Raw genomic sequence first — 15416 nt, 5'->3', positions numbered from 1 at the left:
ATTGTTCTGCAATCCACTTCTTCTTCTTCTACTAAGAGCCTGCTTTTTCTCCCATTCGGATGGGGGTAACATGGTTGCCTTCTTTTGAAAGACTTTGCTTTGGCTTTTGGGGTGGACTGTAGTCCCGACCGGCTGCTCTGCCTGACATCGCTAGAGCCCGGTAGCGTATGTTTGTGAATTGTACCAGCCACCATCGCCCTTTCTTTTCCCTTATATATATATTTATTTATATTCATATTCATACACACACACACACACACATATATATATATATGTATATATATATATATATATATATATATATATATATATATATATATATATATATATATATATATATATATATACACACACACACACACACACACATATATATATATATATATATATATATATATATATATATATATATATATATATATATGTATATATATATATATATATATATATATATATATATATATACACACACACACACACACACACACATATATATATATATATATATATATATATATATATATATATATATATATATATATATATATATATATATATTTATATATATATATATATATATATATATATATATATATATATATATATATATATATATATATATATATATATATATATTTGGGCTCAAGCCATGTCGTCCTGATGGAAGTTCCTATAGGGTAGCTTCCTAGGGTATATTACAACTACGGCGATATTCCCAGAGAATTTACCTTAAGGTACCCAGAATTCTAACTCCAGGAGCGAATATCCCTAATGAAAGGGATATCGCGACATATCAGAGTACGTATTCTTGACACGCCACATGGCAATCTGCACGCCAAACAGAGATAACACATCGAGGGGTCAATTGGCAAGAAATGAAAACGGGAAAGAAAAAGGGGGAGCCGCTCCCAAGGCTCCCTCTTCTCCAGTTTCGTAAGCATGCCTGGCGGCAATCCTGGCGCCATCTGTATTCATTTTTGCGTAGCTTAACAACTTGGTGTTTTTTCCTGTGTTTCTCGCAAATCTTGGATTTATTCAGCTTTTCATGGCTTCTCCAACTTCGTCGGCCTCTGATAAGTTGAGTACCATTTCTTTTATGTATAAATGTAGGCTCTTGGTAAATTTTTATGTGATTAATAGTATTAATCTTTGTTACAAGAGCCGTTTCCTACCGGAGGCGTCATGGACGCTGTCGCTCGCTAGGTATGAGTTTTAGTTAGCCAGAGCGACATTTCCGGTTGTTTTGCTTTAATAAATTTTAGCTATTTAGCGTTACATAGGATTTCCTTTCGTGCTTTAGTATTATTTTGGCGAAGTATTCGCCAACTCTGGCCTACGCTAGGCCATGTAGCCTAGTCGTTTGGTCCTAGTACTTCCTGCATGATTTTGGTTTTTCCGAGTGTATTAAAATTTTATTGAAGCTTTAGGCTGTTTTTTATACATTTAAGATTATGTTGAATATTTCCAAGATAGTATACGAGTGAGTTTCGGTGATTTAGGTAATCGATTCTCTTGGTGCCTAGGCTAAGTTGCTTATGGAGCCTTAGTATACTTTCTCATACTCCCCGGTTGCTTTCTTTTCTTCGGAGAAAGTATGCAATCCCTTTCCCTCTGTTTAAGCCTTGGGCTTATCCCTAAGTGGTTTATCTGAATTAACTTTCGATAAAACTATACTGGGGTGTTACTGTACCTTCCTGTTCCAGTAAGTCTGGTTTCAGAGAGGGACAGAACAACAGAGTTTTTAGTCTGAGTCTGTGTTTGTTTGGCTTGGGGTGGAGTCTCCCTCGCTGGCTTGACACAAAACATAGGAGGCTTAGCCTCCTTAGGTCACTACCGAAGGTTTCTGTACGAGATGATTCCTTCTTTTGTGATCTAGCAGACTAGTCCTTGTTGCTGTTCTCAGTGGTAGGATAAGATCCTTTCCCTGGGAGTAGCAACACCTTCCTTGCTTTGGTTCTTTGGGAGCTGGCAAGTATTGCTAGCCTCCCTCCTTGGATCTCCCTTAGGCTAAGATGAGTTTTCTTGGCTGCGGGTGATCCTTTACTAAAGCAAGGTTGGTAGGACCCTCTTTTGTCCCTTCCCCCTCTTTCTCCGTAATGGCCTAGCCATTACAGTACTGTACGTCATTCTACATCTGGACCTAGGATAGGTTAGGATGTGGAATTGACTCAGTCCCTTGCCGGCCGGCAGAGTCTGCCGGCCGGCAAGGGTCTTCTGCTTTGAGTGCTGCCCGGACCTCCCTTGGTCCCTCATCCATGCCTGCTTGTAGAGCCAGACGGCATTGGTCAGGAAGCCTTAATTAGATTCTCCCCTTCCTTATATGCACTCTTTCGGATTGCCGGGCTTGGAGGTAGTTTACGCTCTTATCCCGGCATCCATTCTGTTTTCTTCTAGTGCTGTACCCGACCCGGCTGCCGGCCTATGAGGCCGGAAGCCGGGCAGTCGTAGTCCTCTGGTTCTTTTGCTGCTGGCTGGCATCGGTTGTTAACCTTTGCCGGCCGGGTAATGTCAGCCCTTGTCTGCCGGTCGCTAGGAGCAGTGGCCGGCAGCCGGGTGCTACCTTGTGTAGCCGACATTAGCTGTTGCCACCGGCAGTTACTGCCGGCCGGCACATGCATTTGAACCAGCGTTCTGCCTCCTTTTAGCTGTTAAGTAGTATACTTTATAGCTAGTTATGGTGTGTGCCGGCCGGCACATAACCTTCTATACTGTACCAGTATTCTTCAGTATAACATATACTGTAAGAAGAAAACTATAGTATAAGTTTTGGTACAGCACTGTGTGTTCTAACACTTTTGTGTTGTCTTGCACAGCCCTTTGCTGTTGCCTTACAGATAAGAAAGTGAGTTCTTTCTTGTCTATTATCCAGGATTTTAAAATCATTGCTTAGGTGTGAGCTCCACCTGTTTCCTCTGGAAACTTTTCATTGGTTATTCTAGAAGAGATTAACCATACGATTTTATTATCTGGAAGGCTGCAACAATTGGCTGTGAAGGAAACACAAGTGTGTGTCTTTCCTTTCTGAATTGTTATACTAAACTATGCATATCCAGTGATACGTAGCTCACTTGATACTCTTGGAAATTTCTTCTCTTTATAGGAGGACCCTCCGAAGTGCGGAAGTGTTTTCTGCAACGTCCGCGGTAAGAACCTCTGCGGACATGAGTTTTGTAGGAGGCACGCAGCATGCGCTGTCTCCAAGGGTGATCTCCAGTATTGGGACCCTCAGGTATGTACCGTGTGCACTAACCTGATTACTGAGGCCTTTGATTCCCCTAGGACGGCAGAATCAAGGGATATAGCAAGGGAGAAGCTTCCTACCTGGGTAAGGGGCTTCCAGAAGAACACCTCTGGACCTTATCTTCCAAGTGAGAAGATGAGGGCGTATCTTTTCCTAGGGCATCAGCTGATGCAGTGATTCCCCAGCCTCAAGAGGAGATCCCCCAAGTTCAGATCCAGGTGGATGCTGAAGTCGCGGTCGCTTTGCAAGACATCCAGTTGGATGACAGGATGTCTGATGTGGACGAGCGTCTGGAAGAAGACCTCCTGGCAGGAGGCCAGGATGAAGTTCAAGCCCCAGACATTGTAGAGGAAGAGGCCGACGAGGTGTCGGCTACTCCGGTTCAGATCCCGGAGCCTGTTCCCTCAACATCGTCTGCTCTCCCAGCAGAGCTGGGACAGGCCCTCTCCTCCATTGTTGGAATGATCCAACAAATGCAGAAGGAGAATCAGGAGAAGGCGGCTGCAATGGAACTGCGGATGCAGAGCCTTGCAGCATCACATGGGCCCCAGAAAAGGCTCAATGTGAAAGACCTTCCCTTGGAGATATGCTGAGCACATGCCGATGACGACTGGAAAGATCGTCATCTCGGATAAGTTGGGTTCAGTTCCCCTAGAGGAGGTGGAATTCTGGCCCAGCAAGGGGTCATATCCGGACTGTTATGTCCGGCTGAGGAAGGAACCAGCTTCAAAGGAGGAGACAGAGCCGAAGGAGGTCATAGTGATGGACCATGCTAAGGCTCAAGCTTTGCTTTCATCCTCGATGAAAGAGAGGGGCTTCACAAACTCAAAGGTAGCTGCATTGAGTAAGAAGCTCCCTTCCTTTGTGTCCTCTCCTGCTAGAGCCTTCCCCTTTTTACAGAAAGGGTTTGCGGCTGTACTAAAAGCAGTCGAGGCCGGCGAGCCTTGCCCCTCCCTGGAGGAGTGTAAACCCTTGTCGCTGGCCCTGCCTATGGACCACAAAGACTGGAAGGACGTCCATCTTACCTTCTCAGTTGGGAAGTTAGAGGCTGATATTGCTGGACGTCAGTTCGGCGAAGACCTCCCTAAGCTGTCTGACTTTCTTTTGCGGAGAGAGCTCGAGACAAAAGAAAGAGTGGCTGCCTCAATGTCTCTTCAGACTACTCTTGAGACGATGGCAAGTGACCCCAAGGTCCATGAAATGTTCATGGTAGTGGCCAAGACTCATCTGGCCACAGTGACGAAGGATCTTTATAGCTTCGTCAGGGCGAGGAGAGCTTGTAGGGAGTTCGTGTTCACTTGGGCAAAGGTGAGGCACGAGCCAAGGAAACTAATCTCCTCCAACATTTGGGGCAAAGACCTTTTCCCTACCGAATTGGTCAAAGAAGCTGCTGATAAGGCCGCCTCGGAGAATAGAAACCTTCTCCAGAAGTGGGGCCTGGCTATCAAAAGAAAGTCTTCCCCGGATGAGGGTCCTCAACCAAAGACGAAGACTATGAGGACTAGGCTACCATCTCGGCCAGCCAAGCATCTTAGACAGCAACAGCAACTGCAATTGCCTTTGCCTTCATTGCCCCAGATGGTGGCACAAACCCCGACCACATTCCAGTGGGTACCCCAGGCTGTGTCGACACAGTCCACGGCATTCACCCCAACGTTCGAAGGGCAGTCTACTTCCTTTCGAGCAAAGCCTAGAGGAGCAGCCAGAGGCTCGTCTAGGCGCCCTTCAAGGGGAAGGGGATTCAGGGGTGGTCGCGGTCAGGGAGGCAAGACCTCAGGACGGCAGTCCAAGTGAGATGATGCCGGTAGGAGGGAGACTTCAGAATTTTCGGGATCGGTGGACCTTCGATCCCTGGGCCCACAGCCTACTCAAGAACGGACTGGGCTGGAGCTGGTACAGCACTCCACCCCCGTGCCCACGGTTTTTCCAACACTCCACCCCCGTTCTGGAGGAGTACGTTCAAGAACTGTTGGAGAAAAAAGTGATCCGAAGGGTGAAGTCCATCAAATTCCATGGGAGGCTGTTTTGTGTTCCCAAGAAAGACTCGGAAAAGCTCAGAGTCATTCTGGACTTGTCGCCACTCAACAAGTTCATAGTGAATTGCAAATTCAAGATGCTAACATTGCAACACATAAGGACCTTACTGCCCAAGAGGGCATATTCCGTCTCCATAGACTTGTCAGACGCCTATTGGCACGTTCCAATCAACCGTCGACTCTCCCCCTACCTAGGGTTCAAGCTACAACGAAGACTATACGCCTTCAGAGCCATGTCATTCGGGCTAAATATAGCCCCAAGGATTTTCACGAAGCTTGCGAGCGTAGCTCTCAAACAATTACGCCTAAAGGGAATTCAGGTAGTAGGCTACCTGGACGACTGGCTGGTGTGGGCAGCATCCGAGACAGAATGCTTGACAGCTTCCAGTCAAGTGATCCAGTTCCTAGAGTATCTAGGTTTCAAGATCAACGGAAAAAAGTCTCGACTTTCTCCATCTCAAAAGTTCCAGTGGCTGGGAATCCACTGGGACCTAATGTCACACCGTTTCTCCATCCCGGCGAAGAAAAGGAAGGAGATAGTGGGTTCTGTCAAGAGACTTCTAGATTCCGAAAGGATATCAAGACGTGAACAGGAGAGGGTACTGGGCTCTCTCCAGTTTGTTTCGGTGACAGACCCAGTGCTAAGAGCACAGCTAAAGGATGCAACCGGAGTTTGGAGAAGTTATGCATCAAACGCGCGAAGAGATCTGAGAAGACCAGTTCCGCTTCGGCTATGTACTCTTCTCAGGCCTTGGTCCCAAGCCAGACATCTAAAGAAGTCGGTTCTTCTTCAGCCACCTCCCCCGTCGGTGATGATTCACTCAGACGCCTCGAAGGAGGGATGGGGAGGTCACTCTCATCGGAAAAAAGTCCAGGGGACTTGGTCCAAGCTATTCAAGACCTTTCACATAAACTTTCTAGAAGCTATGGCAGTGCTCCTTACCTTAAAGAAAGTCTCCCCGCGTCACTCGATCCACATAAGGTTGGTGATGGACAGCGAGGTAGTTGTGAGATGCTTGAATCGACAAGGATCGAGGTCACCACCTCTCAACCAGGTGATGTTGGCCATCTTCCGATTGGCGGAAAAGAAGAAGTGGTACCTGTCGGCAGTTCACCTTCAAGGAGTCCGCAATGTGACAGCGGACGCTCTATCCAGGTTCACACCGATAGAGTCGGAATGGTCTTTAGACGCAGGATCATTCTCCTTCATTCTGAATCAAGTCCCAGAACTGCAAATAGACCTCTTTGCGATGAAAGACAACAAGAAGTTGCCTCTGTACGTGTCCCCGTACAAGGACCCCTTAGCGGAAGCAGTGGATGCGATGTCCCTCGACTGGAACAGATGGTCCAGGATTTATCTGTTCCCTCCTCACAACCTTCTGTTGAGGGTCCTCAACAAACTGAGATCCTTCAAGGGGGTAGCGGCAATAGTGGCCCACAAGTGGCCGAACAGCGTGTGGTTCCCCCTGGCATTGGAACTACGGCTGAAGTTTGTACCGCTACCAGATCCAGTTCTGACCCAGCGAGTCCAGAAGTCGACTGTCTGCGCTTCATTACAGAAAACCCGGACCCTGCAGCTCATGATTTTCTCTCCCTAGCGGTGAGAAAGCGTTTCGGGATTTTTAAAGCCAGCATAGACTTCCAAGAGGAATATAAGTGCAAATCCACTAGAAAGCAATATGAGTCATCTTGGAGAAAATGGGTGGCCTTTGTCAAGGCGAAGAATCCGCAGGAGATCTCGACAGACTTCTGCTTATCTTTCTTCATCCACCTCCATGGTCAAGGGTTGGCAGCTAACACGGTTTCGGCGTGTAAGTCTCCTTTGGCAAGACCCATTCTATATGCCTTCCAGGTCGACCTTGGTAACGAGATCTTTAATAAAGTTCCGAAAGCCTGCGCTAGGCTTAGACCTTCAGCACCTTCAAAGCCCATTTCATGGTCTTTAGACAAAGTTCTTCATTTCGCTTCTCTGTTGGGCAATGAGGAGTGTGCGTTAAAGGATTTGACACAAAAAGTTATTTTCCTATTTGCACTCGCGTCCGGGGCCAGGGTTAGTGAAATTGTAGCCCTCTCGAGAGGGGCAGGTCGTGTTCAGTTCCTGGATGGGGGAGAACTGAACCTGTTTCCGGATCCTACGTTTCTCGCCAAAAATGAGTTACCCACCAACAGGTGGGGTCCCTGGAGAATCTGCCCTCTGAAAGAAGATGCATCTCTATGTCCAGTAGAATGCCTAAAGGTCTATCTTCGTAGAACTTCAGACTTCAAGGGTGGTCAACTATTCAGGGGAGAAACATCAGGCTCAAATTTATCTCTGAATCAACTCAGAGCGAAAATCACATATTTTATTCGCAGAGCGGATCCTGACAGTACACCCGCAGGTCACGATCCGAGGAAAGTTGCCTCATCCTTAAATTTCTTTAATTGTATGGATTTTGAACATCTCCGTTCATACACTGGCTGGAAGTCTTCCAGAGTGTTCTTTCGCCACTATGCGAAGCAAGTAGAGGAACTAAAGAGATCTGTGGTAGCAGTGGGTCGCATTGTTAACCCTACTGTTTAACTCTGCGAGGAACAGTGGTTTTAATTGGGACGATTAATTCCAGGGCGAGTGTGTAGTTACATACAGTACTACAAACTAAGTGAGGGCACTGAGTTGCCCACGTAGACTGTTCCATTTCCAAAGGTGAACCTAGCATAAGTGCAGACATGTGTGCCGAGCGTTTTCTAACGCTAATGTGATTGATTTGTAATACAGACTTTTATGACTTTGATACCTCGATATCTTAAAAGTGGCAATAATGTTTTTTCTTTCAGATAAACAAGTTCTGTTTACTATCATACTTATGCTTAAAGTTTGGGTTATCCTCTTTATATATATATATATATATATATATATATATATATATATATATATATATATATATATATATATATATATACATATATATATATGTATATATATATATATATATATATATATATATATATATATATATATATATATATATATATATATATATATATATATATATATATATATATATATATATATATATATATATATATAATTGTTGTTAACCTGTCTATTTACTGCTTGTCAATAAACTTGTTCTTGAGAACCTCGCGTCTCCTTCACCTGTGTCAATTTATTGGTATAATTGAGCATTCATTCTATGTACTTTATCTGGGATAATTCTAATAGAATTGTTCCTTTATGCAAGCTATGTTGCATTGGTTTATGCTTTCCCTTAACGGGAGGACTCCGTCCCAGAAGGGGACGGTGGCGGTTTTACAAGTTTCCTCCTATGCGGATATAAACCTTTGTCCAATACAAGTATTGTGCGGAGAACTGGTCGATATTTCATATTGACGCAGTGGTTCTTTACAAACTATGCTTTACTTAATATAGTGTGAGACCGCTATATTAGCTTGCCTGGTATTCATACATAGGTATATGTACTCTTCGAGACTTTTCCAGAGTCTAGTAGGACTCTTCCCTGTAGGGGGCAGGAAGCTCTAACATGGTTTATGGTTAGTTGAAAAGATGTATAACGGTAACATCTTAGGTCTCTAGGTCTAGTCGACCGGGGAAAAATTACGGCACGTTCTGAGAATCCACAGATACAGTAATGCTCTGGTATACTTCCATCAGGACGACATGGCTTTTGAACAAAGCAAAAAATCTATTTTTGGGTGAGATGGCCATGTCGTCCTGATGGACCCGCCCTTCCCTTTCTATGAAAGGGCTGTAGGACCCCTCCCTACATACAGTATCTGTGGCACCTCGTGTACGCTACAAGGAATACAGATGGCGCCAGGATTGGCGCCAGGATTGGCGCCAGGCACGCTTACGAAACTGGAGAAGAGGTGAGCCTTGGGAGCAGCTCCCCCTTTTTCTTTCCCGTTTTCGTTTCTTGCCAATTGACCCCTCGATGTGTTATCTCTGTTTGGGGTGCAGATTGCCATGTGGCGTGTCAAGAATACGTCCTCTGATATGTCGCGATATCCCTTTCATTAGGGATATTCGCTCCAGGAGTTAGAATTCTGGGTACCTTAAGGTAAATTCTCTGGGAATATCGCCGTAGTTGTAATATACCCTAGGAAGCTACCCTATAGGAACTTCCATCAGGACGACATGGCCATCTCACCCAAAAATAGATTTTTCGCTTCGCTCAAAATCCGTTATATATATACACATATATATGTATATATATATATATATATATATATATATATATATATATATATATATATATATATATATATATATATATATATATATATATATATATATATATATATATATATATATACCATATATACCATATATACCATATTACATATCTCTAAGAACCAACTTATTTTCCAATTTAGATCCCACAAGGGGCAAATTGCGAACAATTTCCTTAAAATTGCTTCCGTCCTAAACCCTATTTTATTGGCATTGGTGAGCAAATACCACTTTATGGCCACTCTTGCAAAACCTATTTTATCTCTCTCTCTCTCTCTCTCTCTCTCTCTCTCTCTCTCTCTCTCTCTCTGCGTTTCTAAACTTTAATGTTATTGGCAATTGAAAGCATTGCGCGTTTTATGTTTTGCTTTGAATCTTTAGTCAGTTTTCCACAATTGAAATATTTCGTTATTTTAACGTATTAATTTGTTGCTTTGTGTATCTTTTAAGGCCTATTGCTTATGTTGCTATAAATGAAAGTTATTATTATGTATATATATATATATATATATATATATATATATATATATATATATATATATATATATATATATATATATATATATGTATATATATATATATATATATATATATATATATATATATATATATATATATATATACATACATATATATATATATATATATATATATATATATATATATATATATAAATATATAAGTACATATGAATATATATACATATATATATACACACACACACACACACACACATATATATATATATATATATATATATATATATATATATATATATATATATATATATATATATATATATATGTATGAAGACACACACACACACACATATATATATATATATATATATATATATATATATATATATATATATATATATACATATATATATATATATATATATATATATATAAATATATATATATATATATATATATATATATATATATATATATTTATATATATATATATATATATATATATATATATATATATATATATATATATATATATATATATATATATATATATATATATATATATATATATATATATATACATACATACATACATACATACATATATACATACCCTTCAGTTGAAGTGGCTATCCTGGAGGGTATTTAGCCTTGCATGGTGTATCGGCTCCTCCATGTTGACCAGTTTTTCCGACTTTTTACTATAGTCTATGGGTATCATCAATCACTTTGTTTATAATTCTGTACGTATTGTTTTTGTTATAATTCTTGTTAATCTAGTTTTTAAGTATGCTGTCTCTTTTTTATTTCTATTAATTCTTATGCTGTCTGGAGACATTGAGCGAAATCCGGGACCAGTACGTCCTAGATTTCGTCAATGTCGTCTTCTGTATTGCAATATTCGTGGTCTTCATGCAAATATCCAAGACCTTACAGTTGCGTCCAGACAGTATGATATTCTTTTGTGCTCAGAAACTTTGGTTTCTAATATGAGGCACTCATCTGAGCTCCTTATAACTGGTTTTAAGAAGCCAATAATGTTGAAACGTGATGCCATCCCTAGGGCCAGGGGAATGGCGGTGTATATTAGGACCGAGTACCCTGCTTCTCATAAGTCCTGCTATCAATGTGGATGTCATGAGATTCAGGTAATAAAAGTTTTTGGCAGGCATAACAACTTTTATTTGTGTTCGATCTACCGGAATCCAGACATAGATGATTCTATCTTCGATTGTCTTCTTACCATTATGGCTAAGATACAAGAAGATGATAGAAAGGCTTCTTTTGTCTTTGTTGGTGATTTTAATGCTCACCATAGGGAGTGGTTAAGTTCTATCTCTCCTACCGATCGCCATGGCTTAAGAGCTTTAGACTTTGCCTCTGAATCAGGCTGTGAGCAAATCATAAATGAAGCTACTCACAGGTCTGGTAATTGCTTGGACCTCGTATACACTGACTCCCCTGGCGTTATAACTAGTAAGGTTGGTTCTCCAGTCGGGACATCTGATCATGCCTTGATTTCATTATTAGTGAAGACTGAGCAGCCTGTCCCCGATATATCATATTCTTGTAAAATTTATATGAAATCCCAAGCAGACTGGAATGGGATTTTACATGATCTTTTGTGCTTGAATTGGTCACAATTATATAATAGTGTAGATCCTGTTGTCCCTTTGAATGAGAATCTAGTCAACATAATTGATAGGCGTATCCCTTCTCGTGTGCTAAGGTATCGAGTGAAAGACAAACCGTGGTTCAATGATGATTGTAGACGTGCTTATTTGGAGAAACAGGAGGCCTATCATCTATGGAAGGGGAGCAGATCAGATTTGACCTGGAACAACTATACTCAGCTTCGAGCTTTTGCTCAGAGAGTTTATGCCTCAACTGAAAAGGAGTACAATTTAACCATAAAAGAAACACTTTCTGGTACAACTCAGGAACATAAATGGTGGTCTACCCTTAAATCTGCACTCTTTGGTGTAGATGCAACAGTTCCTCCTTTACTTAAACCAGATGGCTCAGTCACTCACTGTCCAAAGGAAAAGGCAACCCTTTTGGCTGATGTTTTTGACAGTAAACAGAGTAATGAAAAACTTGAACTTCCTCATTCCTGTTTTCCTGAGGCTAAACTAACTAGTTTAGCTTTTCGATCTCGTGAGATTAAAGCTCTGTTGATGGACCTTGATGCTTATGGAGGTGTAGACCCAAATGGTATTTTTCCTTTGTTTTTTATAAAGACAGCAGATTTCTTAGCTCCAAAGTTATCTGTTATTTTGCGCAAGTTAGCAAGAAGAGGAGCTTTTAGCACTAGTTGGAGAATTGGTAATGTTACTCCTCTATGTAAATGTGTTTGTGGTAGCTCAAGTCCAACTGATTACCTCCCAATTTCCATAACTCCCATATTATCTAAAGTTTTTGAACGTCTTCTGGCAAAACGTCTTAATAGGTTTGCTGAAGGTAATCATCTACTCCCTAGTTTGCAATTTGGTTTTCGTAAAGGCCTTGGAGCATGTGATGCCCTTCTTACAATCTCCAATGCTGTACAGAAATCCCTTGATTGTGGTCGGGAAGTTTGTATGATTGGCCTTGATTTTAGTGCTGCCTTTGACCGTGTTAATCATGAGGCCCTTGTTTTCAAACTGAAACAGTTGGGAGTGGGTGGGTTGTTTCTTAGCATTATTATTGATTTTTTAAGTAATAGATCTCAAAGAGTTGTTGTTGATGGGCAACATAGTGATTATAGGAATGTGATATCCGGTGTTCCACAGGGTAGTGTTCTTGGCCCATTACTTTTCATACTATATACACATGACATGTGGTTTGGCCTAGAAAACAAGCTTGTTGCATATGCAGATGATGCTACTCTCTTTGCATCAATTCCATCCCCTGAATGTAGATCTTGGGTTGGTGAATCCCTTAATAGAGATTTAGCTAGAATTAGTGCATGATGCAAATTATGGGGTATGAAGTTGAATCCTAACAAAACTCAAAGTATGATTGTAAGTAGGTCAAGGACGGTGGCTCCTCAACATCCGGATCTCAGTATTGATAATGTTTCTTTAAAAATGTATGACTCTTTCAAAATTTTAGGTGTGATTCTTGACAGTAAATTTACTTTTGAGAAACATATAAGGTCTGTGTCTTCTTCAATTGCACAAAAAATAGGCTTATTGAGAAAGTCTTTCAAGATTTTCGGTGATCAATCTATTCTGAAGAAGTGTTTTAATTCTTTCATTCTACCTAGTTTTGAGTATTGTTCTCCTGTTTGGTCTTCAGCTGCTGATTCTCATCTTAATTTGTTGGACAGAAACTTACGGTCTATTAAATTTCTTATTCCTGATCTAGATATTAATCTCTGGCACCGTCGTTCAATTAGTTCATTATGCATGTTGCATAAGATTTTTCATAACTCTGACCATCCTTTACATTCAGATCTCCCTGGACAATTCTATCCTGTTCGTAATACTAGGCAGGCAGTTAATTCTAATAGCCAGGCCTTCTCCATCACGAGACTCAATACTACGCAGTACTCTAGAAGTTTTATTCCAGCTGTTACCAAGTTGTGGAATGATCTTCCTAATCGGGTGGTTGAATCAGTAGAACTTCAAAAGTTCAAAGTTGGAGCAAATGCTTTTTTGTTGACCAGGTGGACATGAGTCTTTTTATAGTTTATTTATGACATATTTGTTTTTGATGCTGTTAATAGTTTATATATGACATGTCTGTTTTGACGTTGTTACTGTTTTTAGAATGATTTATTGTTAATTTGTTCTCTTCATTTATTTATTTCCTTATTTCCTTTCCTCACTGGGCTATTTTTCCCTGTTGGAGCCCCTGGGCTTATAGCATCTTGCTTTTCCAACTAGGGTTGTAGCTTGGATAGTAATAATAATAATAATAATAATAATACATACATACATGAAAACACATACAATTGATAGAAGTTTAATGCCCCCCGGAGGGTGCAGCCCTTTAATTTTAAAGCAATTTCTTTGGAATAAGTGTAAGATCAAATAACTAATTTCTAAGTAGTGTGCCATTAAACATATTTCCCAATGGGTTAACAAGATATATTTGTCAGCTACATACATGCAAACTTATACACATACATTCATATATACATGTTATTAAAATATATAATTTTTTTTTTGCTTCCTTTCCTCACTGGGCTATTTTCTCTATTGGAGCCCCTGGGCTTATAGCATCCTGCTTTTCCAACTAAGGTTGTAGCTTAACACGTAGTAAAAATAATAATAATAATAATAATAATAATAATAATAATAATAATAATAATGATAAAAGAAAAAAAACAATAACGTTACAGTCTACGGACGTGTTTGAGACACTTCTCATATGTAAAATCAATGAGAAGCGTTTTCATGAATTAACTCTATATCACTAGAAAATCCTTACGCTAAGACACGGGTTGAATTATTCCATACCTTACGTAGTAAATTGTCTTCCTTTTATGGGCACTTGAATGCGTAATAAACCGACTATTACACTTCATATGATTTATTCTTTATACATGTCCGTCATCTCGACGATTATGTTTAGAAAAAATAAAGGAAAAAAAAATAAGATAAATTCCTTATATTTTGTAGCAATTAGCAGATTACTTTATATTACCCTGTTATAAACTGGAACTTATTGTTCCAAATGACCTTCAATAAAACAATCATGAATACACAAAATTATGTCGTTGTGTCCGTGTCGAAAGGTTTAAAGGCTGCTCATGAATGACTGAGGCAAGGGACAATGACATTGCCTTATCAAGCAGGACATTGCCCTAGAGACTGACCATATATACACATAATCAGCGCCCATGCCCCCTCTCCATCCAAGCTAGGACCAAGGAGAGCTAGGCAGTGGCTAGTGATGACTCGGCAGATAGACCTGTAGGCTCCCCCAAACCCCCCATCCTTAGCTCACAAGGATGGGGATGTTACAGCGACCAAAGGAACTAACGAATTTGAGCAGGACTAAAACCCCAGTCTGGCGTTCACTAGTCAGAGGAGGGTTACCAGGTTTTCTAAGTGAGAAAAGGCCAACTCCTATCCAGCCGTAGTTTTGAAAGGCCAACCCATTAGTAGAAATTGCCAAAAATATAACATTTAAGGACAAACTTTCTTATTAAGATATTGCTAACGTTCAACTAATTAAAAAAAAAAGACCAAATTTTAAGTTTTTGGCATGAAAAGAGGCCAAACTGGCAACCCTGAATCAGAGAAGTAACCACATCGGCCACGTTTCATGTTGCCATTATTTTCGCATCAGCAAAGATGCCGTGTAGGCATGTAGGGAAAGGCCACATGAGAATGGGATAAATATTTCAGATAGATTTCATATCAGGATTCTTATTAGACAGGTTAATGACAACGAGCTGGTCTCTTTAATAGGCCTAGATTTGAAATAGATTTCATGAC

Source organism: Palaemon carinicauda, chromosome 1 (genome assembly GCF_036898095.1).
Source record: "Palaemon carinicauda isolate YSFRI2023 chromosome 1, ASM3689809v2, whole genome shotgun sequence".
NCBI lineage: Eukaryota > Metazoa > Arthropoda > Malacostraca > Decapoda > Palaemonidae > Palaemon > Palaemon carinicauda.
This window is presented reverse-complemented; position numbering follows the sequence as displayed.